Source organism: Xyrauchen texanus, chromosome 20 (genome assembly GCF_025860055.1).
Source record: "Xyrauchen texanus isolate HMW12.3.18 chromosome 20, RBS_HiC_50CHRs, whole genome shotgun sequence".
Lineage (NCBI taxonomy): Eukaryota > Metazoa > Chordata > Actinopteri > Cypriniformes > Catostomidae > Xyrauchen > Xyrauchen texanus.
Window position 1 is genome coordinate 37060141 of NC_068295.1, and position 24898 is coordinate 37085038.

General features: G+C 34.1%; 1 long non-coding RNA gene across 1 annotated transcript in view; it reads right to left on the bottom strand.

The window, feature by feature from the left end:
- Nucleotides 1-210: 210 nt before the first annotated feature.
- LOC127660402 (uncharacterized) overlaps nt 211-24898 on the bottom strand; it is a 29388-nt gene continuing 4700 nt past the window's right edge. The window contains exons 2-4 of the long non-coding RNA XR_007972636.1: nt 16217-16518; nt 1038-1093; nt 211-563 (exon numbers count right to left, since the gene is read on the bottom strand). This is a non-coding gene — a long non-coding RNA (uncharacterized LOC127660402). The remainder of the gene's footprint in view (nt 564-1037; nt 1094-16216; nt 16519-24898) is intronic.

Here is a 24898-nt window from a genome sequence, read left to right on the forward strand (position 1 = left end):
CTAATGAAGTGTGTATGTCTGTGTTTGTTTCCATGTTTCTAAGTAAAATATGGGAATCCTAGATATTTGAGGTGATGATCAAAGCAAGCTTTATATAAAACCTCTAAATTTGAACTCACTTTTAGCGCCACTCAATGGACATTTCGCCTCGGAACTGCTGTGATAAGTGAAAGAAACAACGTAATAACATTTTTAAAAAATGTCGGTAAAGTTACGTAATTTTAATGAGATTCCAAAGTCATGTTATACATACCAGATCCCTATTATCCTAAAGAACATTAGTATGATATAAAACTACTGAAGTAAATTAGGTTTTGAGGTCTGCAAGCATTCACCATCTTGCATTCTGCTAGCAATCTCTGTTTGGCTTTCATCCATCCATCCTGTCTTCATACAGCTCAGTAACAGTGGCAGAGCCTGGTCTGCAGTGTGTGTGGTGAATAGCATGTGTTGTAGTGTGCGGATATATGACTTGTCGTGGTGCAGTGCTGTGGTATTTGTGACCGTTGCTGCCTTTTTCCTTTGTGGCTCTTGTGTCAGGAAGCAGCTCTTCATAGCAAGCTCTAAGAAAGGATGACAAGAGCACCAGCCGTGAGAAATGTGTTCACTGCTTCTTCACGGAGAAAAACTGAAAATGTGCATATTAAAAAACTTATTTGTGAACTTTTACTCAAAGGATCAACTATAGAATGTGTCCAAATCTTTCACTTGTTAAGTATACAGTACATGGTACTGAATGAGTGCCATATTAATTTATCAAGGTATTGCCATTGTGTGTTGTCCTTGGAAGGTGCATTTTTAATGAGAATTTTTTTTTGTCCATTTCAGCAGTATAGTTCACTCGTGCCAGCATGATCAGTGTTGCAGTGCTACGTTGCCCTCCCAAGGGGAGTCTGGTGTGTTTGGGGAGTGAGAGCTCAGTGTTGTGGGACTGAGTTCAACACTGACGCAGGAGGTGTGCTGGAGAGAAAGGCGATCTGTTCAGTGTTGTTTTATTTCCCTGTGCAGACAATGTCTTGGGCCCGGGATGCACATACCTGCAGCTGTCACAGACGAGAGGAGACATGAACTCCTAATATGACACCACAGCATGCTGAAGAAGAGAAATGTAAATCTGCAATTACTGAATATTGTGAAATCTGCTATATGAGATAAAAAAAACACCAAAACTTTGCTAATCGTTTATCTCACTATGATGGAGCAAGTTTTTGATGTCTATTATCGTCCATTCATGCATGCTAATTGTTTAAACTTGCACAATTATATGTAAACTCGGAAACAATGTTTTAATTATTTATTTGCTTGTTTAAACCATAACTCTAAATACTAATCTTTGGTGTCATTTTTGCCATTTTTTGTTTTCTGAAATTCTTGAAAATTCCAACCATATTGTAATTTCCAGTACATCTCAAATTCTGTTTTGTGTTTACAGTAATAGAATTCTGTGCTGGAATTGACGCTGATGGAAACATTTGTAACGTTTTTTGTAAAAAAATGTCTGACTTCCTTGTCTTGCTAAGGCAAACGTAATAGCTTACATTTTATATAGCCTAAATACACAAAATGTAATACTATTAGTTTATAATAGTTTATAACTATCATAATAAAAATATGTATTTTTTTTTACACTTTTACACATCTTGATTTGAATGTACAAAAACAATATACTGCTCACAAGTGATATTTAGGTAGATTTTTTTTTCTTATTTAATATATCAATTATTTATATATAAGTGTCAACTTTTGTTGACTTTGTTAACAAGTACACTAACTTCTAGGGGGAATAAATGGAAAATATTAGGGGCAAAATTGTTTGGTGTGCTGAAAATGATGCAACAATTGTGGGACAGTCGTTGTTTTTGAAAAAATTATATACATTATTTTCACACAGTAAATATTAAAATGGTTTATTTTTATTTCACACTTTGTTTAGATTATCATAGTTTTAAATATACAGTCGTTTGTAATGGATTTTCATAGTTAACTATTGAAATTCTACATCTGGGACAAGTCTAGAACATTAAAATCATAAATGGTTTTAGAAAAGTACCATACAAAATGTGTATGAAGTCCTGGTAATTAGTTTCAATTAATTTTTAACGAGACTTTTATATTTACAAAAAAACAACAACAACAATTAGCTGAAATGTTATGTTCTTTTTAATAAAATGAACCCCTGGGACATGAAAGTGAAGTTCAGGAAACACCCATCAATTAATATATGATGTTCTATCAATTGTATCAATTCATCTGTTTTCACAACAGATGAATAAAATCATATATCTTGAACAAAATAGCTGTGGAGAAAGGGGATTTTAAGCAGCCCCTGCAAGAACAATGAAACAACACTCATTATAGAGCATCTCCTGAAAAGGATAATGTGATTTAAGCTTCTGTTACAGGTTCAAGGTCTTTTATTGCACTTGAATCAGAGAAATTACTTTTAGACAGTCTCTCTCTCTCTCTCTCTCTCTCTCTCTCTCTCTCTCTCTCTCTGCCCCCTCATCAGTCTATACAAAGTGGTGACCTTGCTAACTGTGTGAATACAATGAATTCTAATGACAACATAAAATACATTACAGCCTTTAAAAATAATTTAAATTTAAAAATGTTTAAAGATCCAACTTTTAATCAATCAATTATTTTTATATTGAACCATTGGCTGTGGAGTGAACATTTACTTAAAGGAATAGTTCACAGAAAAATGAAAATAATGTCATCCTTTACTCACCCTCATGTTGTTCCAAATCCGTAAATGTTTTGTGGAACTCAAAAGAAGATGTTACGCAGAATCATGTCAGTAAACCATGACTGTCGTTCTGCCTAACATGTCCTTTTTTATACCACGGAAGGAAATCATATGGTCATACGGGTTTGGAACAACATGAGGGTGAGTGAGTTATCATGGAATTCTCATTTTTAGGTCAACTATTCCTTTGAATTTCAGAATATTACTTTCTTCCATCATTTCAGGCAATAGCATGAGCATCTAACTTCATTTTTGAAAACATCGAGTTAGTGATGACATAATGGCGGAGCTGTAGGGGGCAGCAGGGGCTTTGTCTCATGCACAACAACAGCAGCAGCAACTCTGAGAGTGTTTTACATCAGGTCAGCACACAGTGTGTTCTTTAGCCTCAGAAGAATTAAAGATATGCTAAGGCCGTTAATGAGAATGCATTGATGTGCTGTGAGACACAAAATATTTTTTTTTACCATGAAACACATCTTTAAAAATAAAACCAAGAAAAACAAAAGGAAAGCAAAATTAACTAACCTTTAAAAAATATTTAGATTTGATAAAGAGCACAGGTCATATTTTCAGCTTGAAAAGAACACTCAATAAAATAAAACAGGATTTTAGGTTAAGATTTAAATAAATGTCTAATAAAAAAAGTAAATTTTGTGAATAAAAAAAAATTATAACAAATATTTATATATACATACAGATTAATAAACAGATGAACAAATGAATGTATGTGGGTAGTTAACATGTAATACATTTGGGAAGTTGACATCCTGTGTGACATGTTGTGCTCCATATAAAGCTATTGTAAACATCATTTATTAACCAGCTACATTTATTTACACGTTTTTAAATAATCTTTTAGCTGTGCTTTCTTTATTTTTTTTATTATAATATTAAAACATTTAAAAATACATTTTGTTTTTCTGTGCTAGTGACATTAAAATGCCTTGAGATTGTGTGTATTGTGCTTTTAGACAAAGAAATCACAGGCAGCAGGTGATGTTTACCACACAGTGAATCCAAACAAATGGTAAATAAGACAAGGAGGGAAAAAAAATAAAAATAAATAACATCCCCCAACACATGCGTTCACAACTTAGAGGGAAAAAATAAAAGGGGAAGAACAAAACACAATTGTACAATCGCATAAAACTGACAGTGCTCAAGGAAACGCACCTTTGTTTTGTGAGAGATTTGTCTTTCTGTTTGGTTAAATTATGAGAGAGTATAAAATAATGGCTCACAATCAAACTGGAACTGTCACTGCATGTCTTGGATGAATACAAGAGCCAAACTTCCCAAGAGAACCGTAATAATAATCATAAAATGCTTTTACATCTATTCATTTTTGTGTTTTTATGCCCTTGAGAAAACACACTATTTAATGGAAATAAATTTTTTTACAAGACAATTAAATATATTTAAAAAATCATAGAAAAATTAATTATGATTTGCAAATTGCTCTTCTTCACTCTAAATAAATTGGTACTATATTTATCTAATTATAACAAATATCAAATCTGCTGTCAAACACAGTATTTTAATATCACTGTAACATGCTATATTCTGAAGATGCTAAACACATTTGATGATACATTTGGATTTGCAATAGAAACACAGACAAGCAACTGTATGCAGCCTGTGGGGTTCTGTTCTGTGTTTGTGGGTTTGAGGCGACTTGTGTTACATTATGAAGGTTGTATGTGTGTGTGTGTGTGTGTGTGTGTGCTGTAATGGCCATGAGTAAGAGGCAGCAGGCACTGTGCAGAGAGATTTATAGCTTCAGGTCTCTGCCTGTATATTTACAGTCTCACGACCTGTGCAGATCCACAGTTCAAGAGCAGGGCATGAGCTCTCCATATACACAAACAATCTAAAAAAGAACTTATAAACTTTTTGGTCCACAAATGATTTTCATTTAAACAAAGCTCCACACCAGTTTAGCCACGGGACATGCATTAGGTATTTATAAGTATTAGAAATGTCTGATTAATGGTTGTTTAAACATCATTTTAATTTCAGTGATACATTTGATTTGATAATAGTTTATATAATGCCAATATATAGTATACTCACATTCCAAAATGATCATATAATAGTTGTAATGAATTTTATTGTCGTTTTCGAAGGGCAATTTTGCTGCAGCATCTGACACAAAGAAACATTTATCCACATACTTTACACACAGACATGCTGATGCACAGATATAAAACTAGTGTTTGCAAGGAATCAAAAGAATAGTGTTAAAAGTGCAGATAAAATGATAGTAGCAAACGTTAGTAATACTTAGCAATACGGTTTGTTTAAATTAGTTAATGCATGAGTTATCATAAACGAAAAATAAACAATGACTTTTACAGCATTTATAAATGTTCATTAATGTTAATTATAAAAGTACTATTGCTCATTGTTTGTTCATGTTAGTTCAAAATGCATTAACTATGTTAACATACACAACTTTTAATGTAAAAACAAATATATTGTATGTGTTACAATTAACTTTAACCAAGAGTAACACAGACTGAAAACGTATTGTTTATTGTTAGTTCATGTTAAGTATTGTTAAATAATGGTAATTAAAACAACCTTATTGTAAAGTGTTACTGAAAAGTTTTTAAAAGATACAGAAAAATACACAAACTTGCACAGAAAGAAAGAGAGAGATAGACAGAGAGAGATTCATAGAATATGCAAAGAATATGTACAAAAACAGATGTAAGAAAAGACCAATCACATTTTGGTATGCAAATACATTTTTACAATGAAGACCAATTGCAATTCAGTATGCAAAAATGAAGACATCTGTTACAGTGTATTTTGAATGGAAGTATGTCAATGGAAGAGATTTAAAGTTAAATTCTTTATTTAAAAAATAATAAAATAAATAGGATGCACTTGCCTTCCCATGTTTCAAATATGTATTGACATCATAATAGACAGACAGACAGACAGACAGACAGACAGACAGACAGACAGACAGACAGACAGACAGACAGACAGACAGATAGATAGATAGATAGATAGATAGATAGATAGATAATTCAACAACCCCCTAATGTCACAATATTTAGAAGAGCTAATTCAATTAACACTCAAATTCTGATTGTGACCACTGAGAACGATCCATTATATAGATTCCTCTCTGGCACTCAGTCTCCATAATCCCCAAATACACACAAACTCATAAAGCAAGCGCACAGCGATATCTAGATTACATCTCTATTTCTTCCATACCTTTTTCTCAGACACTCACGTATACACAGCGTGATGGATTGCTGCTATGCTAAAAGCTTTAGCCAGACAGGCAGGCTGAGTTGTGTCTTTGGAAGCCTTTAGACTTTGACCCGACAGTAAGAGACAGAACATTAAATAACACAAGAGATGTATGTTCATTTATCTACCCTGGTGTTGAGTGAATCAACACCAGGGCCATTTCCATGCAAGCAAATGGTGCATGTCATGGGTGGAGCAAACCTGAATATGGCTGAGAGGCTTTTTAATTAGCAAGAGACAATGCAAGATATTTCATTTATAAACCATTTACAAATGCATTGGAAATGATTGATATATGATTATAACAACATGCCTAAAAAGTGTGACTTTCATGCAATACCCGCCAAATAGTGAGCCGTTTTACCTTACATGTTATAAATGCTTAATAACATCTATTCAGCATTAGTAACCTATGAATATGTCCTTTAATGTAAAGGAGATGCTAACATTGAAAACCAATGTACATAATGTTCAGTATGTTTTAATGGTCATCAGGCTTTATTATATGAAATATGCTGAGAATAAGTATGAAGACCTGAAAGTGTTTATGCAGAGGACTTTAGGTAACTAAGACTAGTTAAGTTGCGACAGCATTCAGAGTAGCAGCATTCTTTTGACATCAACGTGACAAGGAAAGTGACAACACAAGTGAGTCAGGACATTACAGTAAAGAATATCAGCATAAAGTGGACTGCAGCAAAATGACAGAATCCCTCTTTTTAATCTCACTATAATAGTCAGTTTTTGCTACATTGTGGCATACATCATGAATTAGAGCTTTATGTGTTTTTGTTCAAAAAGTATGAATAAGTGTATTTATTAAGCATTTATAGCATGCAAGTTAAAATGCTCACTATTTAGCAAGTACTGCATTAAAGTCGCTCTTTTTATTTTGTATTCATGTTGATATAACAGCATATCAATCATTTATAATACACTTGTAAATAACTTATTAGTCATTAATGAACCCATTTAGAAACGCTTTAGAAAGGTCATAAAGTCTTATCCATAATATTTATTATTTATTTTGAATTTTGAGCTCATTTGATGTAACAAATTAGAACTGTCTTATGTATTTTGTTGGCGATTCGCATACTTTAGGTAATTTATTTGACATTTTTGTAGATCTTTATTATATCTGAGATTAAAATGATGGTATTTATATATTGAATTATTCACTGTTTTGACTTTGTGAAATTAAAGTTTGTTTTTGTTGTATATTGTAATAAAGGGCACTTTAAACTTCCAATTCTCTCTGTGTGAAAATCTCTTTTAGTGCACCAATCATGCCGTTGTATTCATGGCTTTCCCTTTATTCCCTCCTCCTCATGCCAGTAGAGCTCCAACCGTGGCCACTCACTGCAGCCTTTCACTCTGCAGACAAAAAGAGGCGACACGGCACGGCCGTGAATAATGCGGTCAAAAAATGCACTGAGAGGAATTGCTGTGTTTTATGAGCCATTAAAATTTTATTCATCCCTCCACTGAAGCAGGTTTTGGCCAGGGGTCGTCATGCTTTAAATAAACTGAAATCACTCCAGCACTTCAACCGGGTATCAGCATTTACCCTTGCCTTTACACTCAATGGACTGTTTATCATTTGATGTTCTGCTTCGGGTTTTGTGTGTTTAAAGGGATAGTTCACCCAAAAATGAAAAATCTGCCAATATTTACACACCCTCATGACTTTCTTTCTTCCAAAGAACACAAATGGAGATATTAGGCAGAATGTAAGTCTCATTCACCATTCACTTGTATATATATATATATATATGTACACTGTATATAACACACACACACACACACAATGGAGGTGAATGATGACTGAGGTGAACAACAAGCCTCACAATTTTGGAACAACATGAGGGTGAATAAATGGTGATATAATTGTAATTTTGGTTTGAACAGTTTTTTCTTGATACTACCTGTCTTTCAACATCACATACAGGAAAAAAGAGAAGCTTCATAACTCTGCATCACATCACAGGCTTGCCAATGCAGTCCACTGGCAAGGTATCCAGTTCAGAGCTTGGCTTGCATGTTGTGTTCCTGACCCCCCTCTCAACTTTGACTCTTGACCCACAGAGGTATCTGTCATGACAGGAGGCTACTTAACACAAAACAGTGCCCGCTGCCAAGGGAGTGTAGAAAACAAGGCACAAACACACACAGAGGATTCCTTTATACCAGCACTGTGCTTTTGTTTAGGAGTGAAGAACGTGTTGCCTTTCCCCCCCTCCCTTCCGCTTTCTTCCCTTCTCCTTTTTCATTCGTTTTTCCCCCCTGTGCCTAGCAGTGCTCTCGTTCCGCAGCAGGTAGTGGCTGGGAGCAGCAGGGTTCTGGGAGATTGTAAGAGAACGCCTTAATGAGCTGAAGGCCTCCTCGGCTGGAAACAAATGTATGTAAATGAGATGCACAACCCAAAAAGGATGGTGGTCCAAGAAGAGAAGACGAACTACAACTGACTGAGTGAGAAGGATGAGTTCTCTCTCGTGCTCTCACATCTGAGAACTGGTAACAAAAGCACATTTTCTCATCCTCCACTGTAAGCAATGCTCTTTCCAGCTTATCTTCAATTTCACCCCATGGAATTGTACTTATTTAATCAGAAGTCAGGGTGCACTTGGGTCTTACTCTCTCTTTTCTCGGCTTGATTCCTCTAGATATATTCAATCAGTTGTGGCATAATTAGAAATGTCAGGAGGATCCTTATGGATAAGAATGCTGTCATAGCAACACTGATTGGGATGTTGCTGTATGGAATCTGTAAAGCTTGAGTGGTACTATTTATTTTAACATTTTATTCTGAGACATGGTGGGAAATTCTTTTTGAATGCTGTGCAACTGTGAAATATTTAGCTTTTATCAGCTAATGAGAAATAGGATTAATTTATGGCTATTATACATAATGAAATATGTTTTCTGTTGTTTCGCAAAATTTTACATTTAGATTTATAGTTAATGTGTTATGTATGTCATGTGGCATATTAATTTAAAGTAATCTTTTGTTTTAATATATATATATATATATATATATATATATATATATATATATATATATATATATATATATATATATATATATAGTATTATTGTTATTATTATTATTATTATTATTATTGTTATTATTAAACAAATATATATTTATAAAAAGCACAGTCGTGGTGCAAATATATTTGTTCAAGTTTAAGATAGTTAAACATGTGTAATTTTCCAAGTAAAAGACAAATTATGTGAAAGAGTTTGGATTCCTTTTATTTTTGTATTTGTTCCTGAGAAAAAAAATATATAATGTAACATTTGAACTAATATATTTATAATAAATATATTTTCATTTTGATAAGGTTTTTTTTTTTTTTTTTTTTTTTAAACATGATCTTACTTGTATTTAAATTGATTTAATTATTAAACATTTTCGAACTAGGCATGCATAGGATACTCCATGAGGTTCAAAATTAAGACAAGTGACTTATTTTCTAACTAATTTTCGGCGCTTGTAAATTATCTGAAAATGTGCAACGTATGTCAGGTGTTATTATATGTGACATTAATTTTAATTCATCTTTTTTATTAATTTTTTTTGAGGCAAAAAATATATTTTGTTTTAAATCATATTTTATATTAACAATATTTAATTTCAAACTCAATTAGGCTAATTTATATTTGATTTAATCTCGTTCGACTAGAATAGAATAGAATAGAATAGAATAGAATAGAATAGAATAGAATAGAATAGGCATATTACATTTTACCTAATTGGCAAAAGAACTCAACACAAAAGTTGAGTGCTTTTTACCCGCACTGGCTGTGAAGTCGATAAGAGCATTGCGACTGCTGCGATTACTTCTTGTTAACCGCTGTATGTCATTTGGCTGCTGCTAAAAAGAAAGAAATCGAGTGTGGAATTAAAGATTCGTGGGCTGGTAATCACAGAAGCGCTTTGTAGGTGCGATAGACCGATAGACAGTGTATTACTAGCGCACAATCTGATTCCACATGCCCTGGGTAGAGAGAGAGAGAGAGTGAGAGAGAGAGAGAGAGAGAGAGAGAGAGAGAGAGAGAGAGAGAGAGAGAGAGAGAGAGAGAGAGAGAGAGAGAGAGAGAGAGAGAGAGAGAGAGAGAGAGAGATGCTGCCTTTTACTGAGAAATTAGAGAGGCACCTGACGATGGCGAGTTTGACGTGTTAATTGCTCAACAGCTCTCCTAATTAGGAATTGTGGAATAGTTGAATTACTGCAGGGCGGATATCTGATGTTTGTCTGCATCCAACTCACTGTCACATTATTTGACGACTGAACACTTCCTTACAATCCTGCTAATAACAATCGGTTTATCATATCATTTTCATTTATATATTAATAAAACCTGCATATTTCTCTGAACTAAATATCAAATATTATAACCATAATGGCTATCTATATATTGATCTATATATGTTCTCTTTGTAAAGGTATTATAAGGGGGTTTATTAATGATTAATAAGTTATTTACAAATGCATAATTAATCATTTATATGCTGTTATAACAACATGAATAAAAAAGAGCGACTTTAATGCAGTACTTGCTAAATAGTGAGCATTTTAACTTGCATGCTATAAATGCTTAATAAATACACTTATTCATACTTATTTTGAACAAAAACACACAAAGCTCTAATTCATGATGTATGCCACAATGTAGCAAAAACTGACTATTATAGTGAGATTAAAAAGAGGGATTCTGTCATTTTGCTGCAGTCCACTTTATGCTGATATTCTTTACTGTAATGTCCTGACTCACTTGTGTTGTCACTTTCCTTGTCACGTTGATGTCAAAAGAATGCTGCTACTCTGAATGCTGTCGCAACTTAACTAGTCTTAGTTACCTAAAGTCCTCTGCATAAACACTTTCAGGTCTTCATACTTATTCACAGCATATTTCATATAATAAAGCCTGATGACCATTAAACCATACTGAACTTTATGTACATTGGTTTTCAATGTTGGCCACTCCTTTACATTAAAGGACATATTCATAGGTTACTAATGCTGAATAGATGTTATTAAGCATTTATAACATGTAAGGTAAAATGGCTCACTATTTGGCGGGTATTGCATGAAAGTCACACCGTTTATGCATGTTGTTATAATCGCATATAAATAATTTATAATGCATTTATAAATGGATTATAAAGAAAAATTATATCTGTCTGTCTATCAATCTGTCTGTCTATCTGCATCTGTTTTCTGTTGCATTGTAGTGTTGCCGTGCACACCTTGTGCTGTGGTCTAACATGTAATTTCTCTAATAGCCGAATTCCTGTTTCTTGTTACATGAGTATGTTTCCAGTGCCTGGCTTTCATTTGCCCTGTAACATTGAAACACGCCACATATTGGGATCCATTCCTCTGGTAAATTACTTGTTACCTGCTGGCATTTATTTATGTGGCTGTGAATTATAAAGCTTTGTTATTGCTCTGCCTTGGGTGAATTGTTTATGACACCAGTAATCTGAGTAATTGTTATTGTTGAAATGACCTGTCAGCTAGGCCTTGCAGCAGAGCTTGTCCCACTGACAGATAGTGACAGCGGTGAGGGCTCCTGGACCTGCACCTCTGATGAGTTCCCCGTTGATAATAAGGAGCGCTGGGCCCCTGATAATTCGCCTGTCAATGCTGCCTGCACATCCTAGATCCTCCACCAAATTGTTGTCATTCATTTTGACAAAGACAGCAAAAGAGAGAGAGGGGCAGAGAGAGATTACCAAAATAAATTAATTTGTTCAATCTTCCCCCATCTCTGGGAGGCTGTACTCTATCCTGTCTCGTAAATTGTGCTCGTCTGGAGCTTAACGACTGCTTCTTTGAATGCTTTTGGAGCATATCTGGGCATTCATGAAGCTGTGTCAGACTAATGTAAATCTCTGTCAGCACAGTTCTCCGAAATATTCAAATATATTGGCTGTTGTGTCAGAAATAACACCAGGCAGAGCCACAGTTCAGGCTGTAGAGTCAGATTTCTTTCCTAGCCAGAAGCCTGTACTTAAGACATATGGCATTACCAGGTCAGTCTGACTGCACTGGCGGGCAGATCAACCTAAGAGAGGTTGAAAATCATAATCAATGTCACCGCAGTCCGATGTGGTGCTTACAGGAAACATATCCATCTGCCTGAGAAATCTGGGGAGTTGTTTTTGAGTGTTTATGTGTTAAATTCAGTTTTCCGTTCAGTTTAAGGAGCAAGTCACTGAGCTTAAGTGGGAATTGATTGTTTAACGTAACTTGTCTGCTTCTTACATTTCTCTTTTTCTTGTAGCCTGAGCTCACAGGCGTCGATAGTGGATACAATCACAAGCAAGGTGATCCATCACATTTAATTGGGCCTTTGAGATCCCAATAATAACCTTTACTACTTCCTGAACCTATGAAAATCATGGGAAAATTGATTTATTTCAGAGTGTATTTTGTATGTCTTCTGTCAGTTTGTTTATTTTTACTTTCTTCAATTGCGCAGACCCTTGTTATTAAAAAAAATAATTCTAATCCCATTTTTAACAGTATAGTTGACCTCAAAGAAAAAATAATACACTACAAAATCTTAAATGGCTGATTAACTCGTCACCAGTGATAAATGTTGTTTGAAAAACGGTGGGTTGACAGAATGAGGCTCAAATTGCAGGTGAGGACATGAGGCTTGATTTCATCTATTTGGGAATTGCATACAGAGTGATGTCAATGCATAAAACAAATTTCTAATCCTATTTTCATTTTTTATGATTATTAAACCACGATTTTGTTTAAAGACTCCCATTACAGTGCTCATAAGCTCAAAACAACCATAAACATTGCACAGTTCTAGAGTCCCTTCCCACTAATATGTTTTTTTAGCTTTCATTTTTTATTCAAATGATACCATTAGCCATCTATTCATTTATCATGGATGCAAAAATTAGGTTTTAAACAATGCCATTAATTATCGTTTCCAGATGCAGCACACACGGCAAAGTTGATTATGGTAATTTGAATATAACACAAGCTCACACAGATGGGTGGACTTTAGAAAGGAAAAGACTATTTGAATAGGTTAGCAGACATTAATGGCAAAAATGATTTATTCGTCCGGCATGGGTTTTAATGATATTGTTGTTCCACAAAGTAATGTGCATCCTCCCAAGTTCCAAACAGCAAATAAACTCTCCTACATTATGTGATCTCCAGGCTGTATAATGATTTGTAAAATAATCACAGAATCATATAGTGTTCACACCATATATTTTTAGATTGTGGAAATAAAGAATTAAACGTATGTGTACAATTGTAATGTTAGTTTCCTAGGAAGTGAGCTATTAGTTAGTACTGTTGCTTAAACTGAGTGTTAGGGATTTAGAAAACTCTTAACTGTATTGTTTGTATTCTGAATGTGAATGATACTGTACCTCAAATTGTAACGCTATATATATATATATATATATATATATATATATATATATATATATATATATATATATATATATTCAGTAAGAGTTAAGCTCAATCAACAGAATTTGTGGCATAATGTAGATTTCCTCAAAATAAATAAATACATGGACTCTTTCCTCCTTTAATAATAATAGAGCAAATAAAAAAAGAAGAAGAAATGCAAAACTCTTGTTAAGGCACTCACAATGAAAGTGAATGGGGCCAGTCCATAAACATTAAAATACACATTGTTTCAAAAGTATAGCCACATTATACATGTTAACTTAATTATAGTGTGATAAAATTGCTTACTAACCTTATCTGTGTAAAGTTATATCCAATGGTACAACCCTGTGATCCTGCTATTGGATATAACTTTACAAAGATAAGGTTAGTAAGCAATTTTATCACACTAAAATGAATTTAACATGTCTAATGTTTACATCTTGTGGCTATACTTTTGAAACAATAATGTTTATGGACTGGCCCCATTCACTTCCATTGTAAGTGCCTCACTGTAACTAAATAAATGTGATCTGGCTTTCGTCTGACTTTGGTTTTCCACCTGGTGAATGATATAAGAGGCAACAAATCCCATAGATTTACATTGAGGGAAGTATCTGAGCCAAATCTAGAGACCAGAAGATTGTGGAGACTTGGGAGTGGGTCACCTAGCAACCAACCAGAACACCCTAGCAACCACCTAACAATGCCAAGTAGTTAGAAAGCACGCAGAACACCTTAACATGATGGTACATTTGCCACATGCAAGCACCAAAATCTCATTCAAATTTCTCACAGACAAAATCAGAGAACAGACAAACTCAGTTTGTAAAGAATATGTTGGTTACAATGCTGATGAATGACACTTTTCCATTCAATGTGTTTATTTACTACTTTATGAATTTGTATACACTGTATGTAGAGGTGATTTTTATTTCATTGTGAGAATCTGAGGCACATATTCAGTGAGAGCCCGCCTGTGGTTGTCCATGTTCACATCTGTTTTTTATTAATAACACTATTTTTACAGAGAAGCTTCTTCAAGAGAAAAGGCCGAGCTGTGTAGGTGAGTTTTATCCTCTGATGAGGTGTGGGGTCTACGCGGGTCAGGCTCACCATGACACCTCCACCATCCGCCCCACCTCCCGTCCTTCAAACACTCACACATGTACATTACCTTCCTGCCCCACTACAGTGGGTCAGCAAAGTGCATTGTGAGAAATAGTAGCAAATATGTAGCAAATATGTTTAAATGCGCTGTTTGTTCCCCTAATCCATCCCCAATCATCTTTTCTGTGGGAACACCAGAGGCTGGTTAACCTTTGAGTGTACTGATCCCTGTTTAATCAGTATGATATGGGAGTGAAGGTTGTTATGATGAGAGTTGCCCAGGTGCTGTCAATGAGTTGTTGCTTGGGGCATTATTTGGGTTATGATGTCAAAAAGCTCAGTGAGATTACCTAAATGGCCGCCTTCTTTTTAAAGGAATAGTTCAGCCAAAAATGTCAATTCTGTCTTATTTTGTTCATCCTTATGTTTTTTAAGGAACACAAAATTAGAAAAAATGATGAATCTTTAAGAAGCTCTTTTCATACACTGACATTTCAAAGTGACCATGGCGGTCAAGCTCCAAAAAAAAAAAGAACAAGAACCAAAAATAATCAACATTTAAATAACTATTATAGAACATCTCATGCTAGCTAGAATCTTCATGCAGTTTTTTTCTTTCCATACAATGACAGTTCATAGTGAACTGTCAAGGTCCAAAAAGGACAAAAAAGAAGCATTAAAGCAGTCCATGCGACGCATGCATTATATTTCAAGGGTTCTAAAATCATTCAATCTGTTTTGTGGCAAACAGTTTGAAATTCAAGCCGTTAAACAGTAACGATCTTCCACTGCCGCAGTTCTCACAAGTCGTTTGCTTTCAGATTCAAAACGGTGTCAATGCAGCACACCATGTTTGACGACACTGAAGCTTAATGTCATTGTTTATCATGTTGGTCATAGCCAGTGTGGTAAATTGCTCAAAAAGTAGTCCACAACAAATTTTGAATTACTTCTCTAAAATTGTAATCGGTTTACTTTAGAGATTACTTCATCAAATTAGTAATCACATCACAATTTTTGTTTTTTGCTCAACAAATTCAAAATAATTCATTGTTCATTGTTGCACACCCTTCAGCTGCCCAAGAAATGAATTCTAAATGTTTTAAATATACTATACTGTATTATAAATAATATTATTTGCAAAATATGCGTAACCCAAGTAATCTACAAGTAATATAAAAGTATTACTTTAATTGAAAGTCAGTAACTGTAATCTGATGACAAGAATTTAAAATGTAATGTGTTACACTACTTTTTTGAATAATTAGATTACAATTAGGAATTACTATGCAATGAAATTACACCCAACACAGGTCGTAGCTGAACGCGACGTACTAGTTCAAATAAGTGGAAGTGTGAATGAGATTTAAATAATGCAGCGGAGGGGAAGATTACAGTAAATAATGGTTTAAATTTCAGTCCAAAGACAAAAAAGAACTGCACAATTATTATTAAAAAAATACAAAATAAATGACAGAATTTCATTTTTGGTTGAGGAATTCCTTGAACCCATAGACAGAATCGCCGTCATTAGTTTGAGAGGCAGAATGAGGGCGAGGAACAGTGCTGGCATGCGTTGTGTGGGAGCAGGTGCCAAAAGAGAGGTTAATAAACAGCAGCTACACAGAACAAGCTGGATACTCACTCCAGATAATGTCTTTTGGCCACGGCTGGGCCTTTGATGTCACAATAGTGCGTTTCAATGATGACGCTGATGTTACGGATCTCTCGGCTGTTGGCATCCGCTTGCAGTACTTCACCATCTCACTTTCTGCCTCGTTCTCACCTTGCTGTCTTTTTTCTCTCCTCCTCCTCTCTCTCTCTCTCTCTCTCTCACCATCTTTCGTCTTCGGATGCGATGCATGCCAGTTGGGACTTAATCAGAACCAGATGGGCACGGTGTCGAAATTGTCCAAAAGGGTCTGAGAACGTGGGGAGCTGTCAGGCCTGTGGAGAGAGTGGAATTCTTTAGTAATAAAACGTGGATTTATAACCTCTCTACCACAGTCATAGCCCTCACCGTGTCTCTCTCTGTTAAAAGCAGAAAGAGAGAGGAAGGCCACTGTCCATTATTCTCAGAAAACTCAGGCTTGGCTCCTCGGCGAGGACCAAACTAGCAGCCTTCGGAGAAGGCGCATTAACAAAATGCCTTCGTGTCCCCTACCGAGTCAAATGAACCTGCTAAAATAGCTGCTTTTCACAATAGGCTCTGGAATTGAAACCAGAATGTGTAGGATTTGATAAATTGCTTGACCCTGCAGGAATGTTAGAGCCATAAATTTGTAGTGCATTTTGGCTATGTGTTTGGGTAAATGCATGTCTGTACATATGTCTTTCACTGTGCGACTGCGTCTGTGTTTTTATTATTTTTAATAATAATGTCATTTTGGAGAGGGCACACACACACACACACACACACACACACACACACACACAAACTCACAGACACACCAAAACCTTTGTGGGCCTTAAAGTGCCTTTCCATTCAAAGATCAAATGGTCAATAAATCTTCAGTACTCTATGGAGTTCCTACACATACTTGCTGGCTTACATTAAAGATCGAAAAATCCTTGGAAGGCAAACCATCCAATGCATTTTGAAGCATCAAAAGATGTGGCTGCATGCATGCCACATTCACTCTTTCTTTCTCGAAAAATGATACTGTTCACATTAAAGATAAGTCATTTAAATCAAAAGAGTACTTTCATTAAATCAAAAATCATCATTACAATTTTTATAAGAATACATATCATATGACTTTTTATTAAACAGTGACAAAATAAAATAGCATGGTCAGAAATTAAACCGATAACAATTTACAGTAATTTGACCTAATTAAGGGTTTACAAAAGGGCTCATTAATGTCTAATAAGTCTTTTACAAATGCATTATAAATCACTGATTTGTGGTTATGACAATATGCATAAAAGGATGACTTTCATGCAATACATGCCAAATAGTGAGCCATTTTACCTCACATGTTACAAATAATATTACTTAATAACAGATATTTAACATTAACGACCTATGAAAATGTACCATAATCTAAAGTGGAAACACATTATTAATTTATTAAGAAATTAGAAATATACCTGTAGAAATCTCACTATATTAACCTATTTTTGCTGCATTTTGATATAAATCCTAAGTATATGGGAATTTTATGTTTTTGAAAAATAAATAAATAAATAATTAAAATCATACAAATAATAATAATAATAATAATAATTATTATTATTATTATTATTATTATTGTTATTATTATTACAATTACAACTATAAACAAAGGAACTGCAATTGCTGTAAATTTATTTCAAAGATAAAAGTATGCGGTACATTTTAAGAGTTAAGTATGAATAATTGTATTTATTAAGCATTTACAACATCTATGTTAAAATGCTCACTATTTGGCAAGTAGGTGCATTAAAGTCACTCTTTTTATTCAGGCTGTTATAACTGCATATCAGTTATTTATAATGCATCTCTAAATGGCTTATTAGTAATTAATAAACACGTTTATAAACCCTTAACAAAGAAAATATTCATGAAAAGTGTTATCCATTTACCTTTAAATTTGTTGAGGGGGTGGGGGGTAAGTCACATGAACAAAAATACAAATTATTTCATTTTCTTTTTCACATACAGTTTTGCATTATGAAAAGTGTATACAAAACAATCTAAAAATATAGGTCATGTGTCCCCCTATATTGAAAACGGCTTATCCTGTTCAGGCACTAGGAGGTCGTCATAGTGTAAACACTGACGTTTGCCACAGCTAAACCCAGAGGTCTGTATATTTGCACAATCATAACTGCTTTTTGCAGATTTTCAATTATTGAGAGCTATTTTTGCTTTGTTTTTCCCATACATAATGGCACAGGGGTATTTTCACCTCATTCTTAAAAAAGTCAATTTACACTATTCCTTTTTTTCAGAGTCAGATGAACTATGCAGGCCTGTTAAAAGGCCCCTTCCACACTTGAGAATTTGTACAGCAAAATGTCTCACTTGTTGACAGTAGTTACCTGTGCCCTGGCAGACCCTTGGCCTCAGGATAAAATAGCTTCTATCATGAGCCAGACACATAAATATTTCCCTTTCTATTTTCCAAAATAGCTTTTAATTTAACAAGTTTTATGGTTCTTATATTAAGTGCATGTGTTTTACAAGACACGATGTCCTCTGAGTTACCCCGAGGTTCTCTGCTGCTTTTTTACCTTATGGAGAAGAGGGAAATGTTTGACTGGGCCTCTCCCAGACACTCCCCCTACTCCCCTTGGCCTGGGCCTCTCCTTCTGAAGGCAACGGCCATGCCGAGAGTCAGGGATTCAGAAACGGGCAACTCCCTCTGTCCGCACTAGTGTGTTCTGGCCCGCTGACCTCTCCTTTGGGGTTCCAAAAGTCCAAGAAACCTCTCAATCACTAAAGTTCTTGTGAGATGGGAATTCCATGTGTAGAGAGCACTTTAGGAAAATAAATTACTTTATTTTGCAATACATGAGCATGGGGTCTCAGAGTCACAAAATATATGGATGTCCCTTGGTGTTAACCTACTCTTTATGGATTAGTTCTGAGGTAGCGTGTGTATTAAGTCTATAATATGCTACAAAGCTCCCTGGCTATGGATTGATTTGACAATCCTCAAAGCTAACTTCACTTTTCTACACCACTTTTGCAATTACTTTGAACCAACTAATTTCAAAGTGATTTTTAGTGAATGTATGAAATCAGTAACCGCAGGTTTAGTTCAACACATTAACTTATAATGCCTATTAACAGTGTCAGTTCTTTTATAATTTATAACCTTAAACTTCTTATTGTGAAAAGGTTTGTTTGAAAAGTCTATTTGTGCAGGAAGAAAGGACCTGAGATTTGAACCTGTTGTAGTATAGGCTACTCTTGGTCTTTCCCCACTTGGGACAAATTCATGTCAAGTTGTTCTCTCTGTCAGGATTAAGTGTCTGTTTGCTTTTTGCTCACATGCAGTTGGAGGACAAAACAGCTCGAGTCGCCTCACTTCCAAACAAAGCATCTCAACCTGCCCCCTGTTACAAAAACATGGATGGAAACAAAACTTTAATCTCTGTTGCCCATCTGAGTTCATGTAGAGAGTCTGCGCACTCTTCCGCTGGCCTCTCCAACTTCCATTTAAAGGCATGTGTGAATAGGAGGCTTTGCTGGTCATTCTTTACGAGGACCTTATCAAAGTGACAGACTCAGCTGCCATTTGTTTTCCTTTCTAATCCACTGTACTCGTCTACCAGGATGCTGAATTGTGTTATGCACACCTTTAAGAGATCCAAGCTACATATGTGACATCTTCTGACTATGCAAAAGTGAAGAAAAATCAAAACCTAAAGAAATCTTACTGAAACAACAACATGAACATCCAAGAAACTGGTGAAAAAGCTCAATGGGATTAAAAATCTAGATGGATGAGTGACCAAGATGGAAGCAAATGACAAACAGCATTATTTAAAACAGACAACAAAGCCAATTAAGTACAATTTAATTGATGATTACATTTGCACTCCCAACCTACACCATTACACAACTTACATGCGTATTGTGTATTGTGCGTTGTATTATAATGCATATTGTGTATGTTGTGCTGTATTGGACATCTTGCATGTTGGTTTGTATACCATATTTTGTATTGTTTAGTTTATTGTGTGTATTATGTTGTGTTCTTGTAGCAAACTACCAAGTCAAATTCCTTGTTAATGCAACTTACTTGGCCAATAAATGTGAATTCTGATTCTGATTAAGGAAAATTATCATAATAAATAAATAAATAAATATGTGTATAACCCAAACACATAATAATAATAATAATAATAATAATAATAATAATAACAATAACAATAACAATAACAATATCAATAATAATAATAATAATAATAATAATAATAATAATAATAATAATAATAGTAGTAATCATGAATACTGCATAAATAAATAATTAAATACATACATTTTAATAACCCAAACACATTAAATTGGATGCATTTTTGTAAACTTGAAATAACAGATGCTTCTTCATAGAAAGCATCAACTATTCTAGATGTCGCACTTAAGCTCTTTAAGTCATTTTAAAAACAAAAGCAAATAATTTACTACAATTTTACATTTTTTATGGGATCATGCAGATGTTCAGCCTGATCTCATGAAATGTACGTGACCGTGGCAACATTTTTCAATCCAAAACAAGGTTGCAGATGTTCATTTGGGAGCAAGTGAGGCCTCATCTTTTAATTTGTACTTAATTCACAAAATTATCTTTCAATTATTTTTGTAAATATGCCCATTGCTCATATCTTGTAAAACAATATTATTATCTGCTGATTTTACATACATTCGTTTACGTTTGCACTGAGAATATCTGCCTAAATTTCCATAAAGATCATTCATTTTTATATAAATCACACGTTTAACATCTGCGAGAGTATGGATGTGTTCATGACAGTATCAAAAATGTATGTTTCTGTATGAGATAAGAATCTCCAACATCTGTGGTCACATGAACAATAAACAATACAGGTTTTCTTAAGAGAAAAACAAACATACTCTCACACATGCATCTCTAGCATGTTTTTTTCCCAGCGCCTGAAATTCAGCATGTCATAAATCTGCCCCTCTGAATACGCCTGGCATGTTTTAAGGTTTCTGTGTTCATAATACCATAGAACATAAGCACACTGCAGTTGATTGGTAGACATAAACATTGACTGCAGCCTAGACACAGTTTAGCACCCAGCTACAATTCATTGGTAAACTAAACTGCTGCTGTAAGTGAAAAAATCAAGGTCTCTTGTCCCAAGAGTGGGCATGGACTACACCATCACAATAATAGAGAGAGAGAGAAAAAGGGAGAGAAAATGTAATGGATAATACTCAAAAGGTTTCACTGAGAACATAAAAACTATTAATAACTACTGTGGCCACAAACACAAGCTTAAAGGAATATACCGGGTTCAAAATAAGTTAAGCTCAATCGACAGCATTTGTGGCCCAATGTTAATAACCAGAAAACTTTATTTGACTCGTCACTCATTTTCTTCAAAAAAAAAAAAAAAAAGAAATAATCTGTGTCCCAGTGAGGCACTTACAATAGAAAGTGTATGGGGCCTATCTGTAAACATTAAAATACTCACCGTTTCAAAAGGACTGTCAAAAATGTAAACAAAATGTGTGTTTACATGATTTTAATGTGATAAAATCGCTTGCTAATCTTTTCTGTGTAAAGTTTTATTACATTTTACAACTACGTTGCCATGATGATGTAACGCCGCAAACACTAAAACTCTAAAAGGACCACCCAAAAAAGAGCTTTTATAAATTAATACGCTTCACATTTCTTTGTTTAAAGACACCAAAAAAATTGGCCCCATTCACTTCCATTTAAAGTGTCTTACTGTAACTTTGAATTTTATTTTATTTAATTTTTTTAAGAAAACAAGTTGAAATTATTTTTTGTGGCAATCAACATTGTGCCACAAATGCTGTCGTCTGAGCTTAACTTGTATTCATCCCGATATAGTTCTCTAAGTCAGACACAAACATTTATGACTTTTATTGCATTAGATAACAAAATATCAGTTGAAATGGCTTAAACTAGAACTACTAACTGCTCTCTTAATCAAGGAGATTTTTAGAGGTTTAACTTCACGCAGGTGTCCTAGCAGAGCAAACACAGGTTTTAAATACACACATACATAAATATAAAAAAGATATATTCTAATTTAGTTAATAAACCTTTTTCTAAGGATACAATGCTGTACTAATATAGTATAATATTATATTTCTTAAACTGTTTCCAGAGATATGATATATGAGAAACTATGGTAATATATGTAAAACACAAATATAAAATATCTTCATACATCATTTTCACTGATATAAAAAGTCACATACGTGTTCGTATATGGAGCACAAATTTGAAAATACTAAAAAAATTGCCGTTTTCATTTAGTATGTAACACATTTTTTTCACAATTACAAGTGGAATTTGAATATGTCCAAATAAATTCAAATAGATGGACCATAATTATATATATATATATATATATATATATATATATATATATATATATATATATATATATATATATATATATATAAAAATATTTTTTATCAAATTAATTACATGGCATGCCGATTACTTAATCGAAATAATTACAATTAATCACATATACACATATTTGATGAGAAAGCCCCTCTAATAACAATAATTCAATATATAATGATGAAATAATTATCGATATATATATATATATATATATATATATATATATATATGTATATATATATATATATATACTATATATATATATTATATTATTGTGGCAGAGGAGTTAAGCATTAAGACAATACAAAAAGTGGAATATGATTAATTGCATACATATTTTTAACATGTTCTTTTTTTATATAATTAATTGCACTGAATTAACGCGATAAATTGACAGCCATTACATATATATGTGGCCATATATCAGATTTCTGTATGGGTTAAAATAGGCTCCTGAATTTTCCATAATATGTGGATTATGCAATGGAAAAGAATAATAACAAAGAATATGAACATTGGCCTGAAATACTCATGAGATCACAATGTAGTCTACACATGCAACCATAAATAAATATTGGTTTCCTTTTACCATGTATAGGACAATTAGCATAACTCACTAAAACATAGGAGAAAATTATGAAGATGAATGATAATGTAGGCAGAAACTGATTTTTACTACAACATCAGAGTGCCACATAAATCCAAAACAAAGATGTACAGGATTAAAATAAAACAAAACATTACTAAAGCTGATGGATGTTGTTTTCAATGTATAATCCACTCAAAAAACACCTGATGACATTATTAGACCGGTTCAACCGAGCTCAGATTTGACTGTCCTCTTCACCCCTTAGCCAACACCCTTCAGTTCAAATAATGCTTTTATCCCGGATCTGCGGAGGTGCAACTCAGGTTACTACTTGTTTAAAGTGCTTAATATTTATCTTCAAATTTTTTTTTACTCATTGACATCCCATTTAGCACCAATGACCCTGCTTATACAAACCTTAATAAATTAAAAAATGTTATAGCATGTAACACTAACATTCTTAGTAGGATCTCGTGCTAATCCATCACAAAGCCTAACAATAGCCTGCCTCAACTGCGGCACGGCACGCTAAAAGCTTTTATGCTAAATGTGTAGCCTTGTCCAAAGTAAAGTGTGTGGGGAGGGGGCAAAGGGTGCCTTATCAGATGGATGTGTTACCTTTACATCTAAGTGGAGAGGGATTTATCTTAGACAGAAACATTTCTGGACTGCAGGAATGGTGGTGGCACATCTTTAAACCAGCTTAAATATTTGGGAGTTCTGTTTCAAGCTCTCTCACACATCAAGGAAGGTGATGAATTTGTCTTTCTTTCACACTTTAGCCAATCCTTTATTGGACTGAAAGGAACAGAGGGTTATTTCAACCCCATTGACACAGGTAGACTTTAAATGACTGTGGTAGTGGAAAACAACATTAAGACCGAGGATTTCAGGGAAGGTCTAAAAGAGAACCATGTTTAGCCGAGTCTAATGACAACTTTAATAATTCATACAAGATGGCAAAATGGTAAGATATTTTACGTCTTGGCTCATACGTAAAGGTACAGCTTTTATTCCCATAGAGACCAGCTAATGAACTAACATAATTTGAAACTGATGCAATACAGGCATTATATTTCAGATAGCCTCCAATCCAACACTTTACTCATTCCACATTTTTTATGCAATAGAAATTACTTATATACGTCAATTATCTGTAGCATTTCCTTTATCTTGTTTCAAACACTGCTGTTTTCTTCCTTTCACTACACAAATGTTATTTTCCAACTAAAATAATGGTTAGGTTTAGGGTTTGGGTTGGGTATTTAATTTAGAAAAACATAACTATAATAATTTTAATTTATATTACCCTTATTCTGTCTCAAACTCAAATTACTTTCTTTTTTCTACGGATAACAAAACAAGATATTTTGATATGAGGTGTTTGTCAAAGGGGTCCAACACTTCCGAATGGTTTATTCCATGTCTCCTAAAGAAATACGATCGGTTTTGGGTGAGAACAGACCAAAATATAACTCTTTTTCACTATTAATCATGCCATCTGCAGTCTCCTAGGCGTGATCATCATTTGAAGCTTGAATACTCTTCCTTGCTGCACAACACCCTGCACATGCGTCAGATTCAAGCCAGTGTAATTGAGCTTCACGTTTTGGTTTGTTGCTTACACAAAACCAATCTTATCGCTTCAGAAGACTAACCACAAGAGCTG